This window comes from Gopherus evgoodei, chromosome 3 (assembly GCF_007399415.2).
Source record: "Gopherus evgoodei ecotype Sinaloan lineage chromosome 3, rGopEvg1_v1.p, whole genome shotgun sequence".
NCBI lineage: Eukaryota > Metazoa > Chordata > Testudines > Testudinidae > Gopherus > Gopherus evgoodei.
In genome coordinates, this window is record NC_044324.1 from 146,350,410 (window position 1) to 146,354,258 (window position 3,849).

Genomic DNA, 3,849 nt, shown 5'->3' on the forward strand with positions numbered 1-3,849 from the left:
CATGTAGAGGTCTAGAATAGCACTTTGTTGAACAAGAACATACTGTGTGTGGGATAAAAAGGATGACATTGGCAGCCTTTATTCAGAAGACAGACAGTTCCTTCTTAAACAAGGGGTATTGTTAGATCAGAAGTCTGTGTGATTTATCAGATTATTTACAGCTGTTTACAAACTCACCCTCTGTGCTCAAGGATTATTTTTAACCATTTACTTTTTGAAATGGTTGTAGCTACTTTGGGGCCTGATTCTATGAAGTCCAGAATACTTGCAAGGTACAGATCAGTTTCATAGAGTTCAGCACCTTTCAGGATCAGGCCTACAGCGAATGTAAATTGTACTCAAGTATATTGTCCTGATTACATAAATGACTGCATTGTTTAAGAAAGTTTAATTGTTTTAATGCAATCTGACTTCTGGTGTTTACTTGTTACCATACAATCAAATTTATAGTCTTGCCACAATGATTGATGGTTCTGTTGATTTGTCAGTTTATAAAATAACAACTGATGATTTATATTTCTATCATTAAATTAAGATAAAAGACTGGAAAGTTAACCACTAAATTGATTTACACAGCTAATAGTGTGTACCAGATTACTATATCACATTGCTGAATTCTTTATTTAGGTCCAGGGAACAAGTACCAGTTTTGTTCCTGCTAACCGAAATGTTGAGATGGGCTCGTTGACCAGAATCTTGACATTTTTCTGTGACTACAGTACTTTAGTTTAAAAAGTGTTCAATTAATTTTTAAATAAAATGATCAAAAGTTCATTGTCAAATTTACGAATTCTTCCACTTGAAATTCAACTTTGAGAAACTGAAATGACTTGCAGAAACAGCCTTATTAGTACGTTATTAATAGTGTTAACCACTTTTCAGGGCTAGCCAGTTTTGTTTCACTTCCAAATTATGGAAGATTTCAGGAGGTGAAGTATGAGATAGTAAATAGCACTAAACCTCAAACCTGGGGCAGCACCCAGTAAAAATGGTAATTTCTGTATTTTACAGCATCGTCACAATGGTATAAAATCGTTATTAAAGCTAATGTTAAAAAAAATTATATTATACCAGGGGGGGCTGTAACTTTTTTGCTGCCTCAAGCACGGCAGGCAGGCTGCCTTTGGCGGCTTGCCTGCGGGAGGTCCCTGGTCCCACGAATTCGGTGGCATGCCTGCAGGAGGTGTGCTGGTCCCGCAGCTTTGGCGTACCCACCACTGAAGCCGCGGACTGGCAGATGTCACGTAGGCAAGCTGCCGAAGGCTGCCTGACTGCCACCCTCGCGGGAACCAGTAGGGAGCCTCCTGCGGCTTGCCACCCCAGGCACGCGCTTGGAGCGCTGGTGCCTGGAGCCACCGCTGTATAATACATAGGTTGGGAAAAGAATGTCTGTACATCTGGGTATAGTGCTTAGATTATCCACAAATATAAAGTTAGTTTTTAAAAGTCATATGACACATAGAGTACATAACCAGCAATAATCCAAATTTAGGTGATTTAACAAATTGTACAGAGATTTGGATGTGGAAAACAAAGTATATCAATGAGTGGAGACTGTCCCTCAGTAACTGAGAATTAGGTTGGCTGTCCATTTATAAAATACAATCATCACAATGGTATATTACAATAATATGGCATCTTTTACATATCGAAGGAACCAAGGTACATATATATATATATATTTATATAAAAATATTTAATATATATCCAGTGTAGGCATATTTGTTTTTTTAACTGCAGCCACCTATGGGGTAGAATTGGCAGCCTTTGAACAGTGCACAACAACACTACACAGCCATGTCTTCATCCACAACATGGCATTCCTGTTGCTGAGGCATAGGCTTAGCAAGCCGAGAATCCAGAAAATTCTTAGCTACAGTATATCCTTGTCTATCACTGACAATTGTAGGGGAGACTCCCACCATTGATCTAGCACTGGTGCAGATCTGTGAAGAAACGTTTTCTTTTCTTTCCAGATCCTTAGCTTGATTATTAAGTCAGAAAAAAGTTCGTACTTCGAAAGAAATTCTTCCCAGATGAGGCTGTAGAGTCAGCAATTTTATTGCTGACTAAGCTCTGGTTAAGTAAGGGAAAGCCACCATTTTCTAGGAGTACTTGTCAATAGTTAAATTACATGGGAACCATCTAAGCCAACCAGTAGTATGAGGAATCTGATGAAGAGACTCAAATTACATGGCTCAAGCAAACACTTTTCCTTTGCTTGTTAATCACCAAGAAATACACAAGTGATGCCAATGATAGGGATTTTTGAACACTCTTGGAGCCAAAGCTGTATCCATTTAACTCAATGGCATAACTTTCATTTATTTCAGTAGAAGCAGGGTTGGGATCTTGGTCCTTTCAAATAAAGGAGCTGGTAGGATGAATTGGAATTACAGTACAACACAGAAGGAAATTTCTCTGCAACTGTTTCTTCTATTAGAATTCACAGATCCATAAAACTGAGACATTGAAAAATTGCTAAGAAATTTTAAGTGTTATTGAAAATATGAAAAATAGATTCAAGTGCTGTATTTGAAACTAACATGCATATTAGGACAATTTAGTATTTATTGTTTTCTTTAGATTTTTATCATGCATGAAATATGGAAAAATCAATTAAACAAAACTATGCAATTTCTTGTATTGCTATATATTAACAGCCAAATTCTACCTTTAGTTACATCTGTGAAAATCCATTGATTAGTGGATTTATTTTGATGTAACAGAGTAGAATTTGACCCTAAAATAAGTTAATCAAATAAATACAAATATTGATTGTACAAAAGCAACTAATGTAAGACTATGTTAACATATAACTGAAATATCTTAGCTACTTGTGTATATATAATATAACAACATATGAGATTCTTTATTAAGAACATTATCCCATTTATTGACCTATTTGAAGAACTCTGTATTACCTTTAAATATGTTAAACCCAATACATGAGTTTTTTTAAAAAAATCTCTACCAAATGAGAGAGCTTAGCACAGGCTGTGCGAGTGTAAATGACGGAGATTTCTAAAACAAAAAATAAAAAAGATACAGTAAAATCATCAGTGATAAGAAGAGAGCCTTTTTTAAAAATTACTTAAAAATTAGTCTGATAGCAGAGATCCTGAAAACACGTATGAAATCAAGCCCTGACTCTGCCTTGTGATCCACATAGGCATAGCAGTCAATCCTCAGGGATCACAAGGTATGATCAGGGTCTTAACTTTAGGCATATAGGTAAAGTTATTTACATCCGTAAGTATTTGCAGGATCAGGGAATATGCTTGGATTGTAGAGTGTGATGTAATAAATTAATTACAGTGCCTAACTGCAATATTATATTGCTTTGTGTGCTGGAATATATATCATATTTAATTTTAATTCATATACATTATGTATTTAAAAAAATAATAAAATGCATTGATTTTATTCATTATCTTAACATAATTGAGAAGAATTTATTTCTAGGAATATTAAATACGTACATGTATTTTATATACACATATATGTACATTTCTATAATATACATCTACATACTCTCCTACACAAGAAAATCATATTTTTTACACACACCCACGCACACTTCTTTTCCTGAATATAATTTTCATATGGATATATCTAAATAAAAACCAACTATATACAGGGGAGAACGAATACTATAGAGGTAGAGCAAATACATATATTTGAAAATCAAATAAAAACACATGGTTTTAATGAACGCTGAATGAGAGGTGGTGGCAGGGGACAAGCCCCTACAGGTGACAGGCACAGACACACCTCTGCCCACTTTCAGCCTGAGCTCTACCTGCAGCTTCCGCTCCCCAGAGAGACGCTTCACCTCCTTCGTTCAAT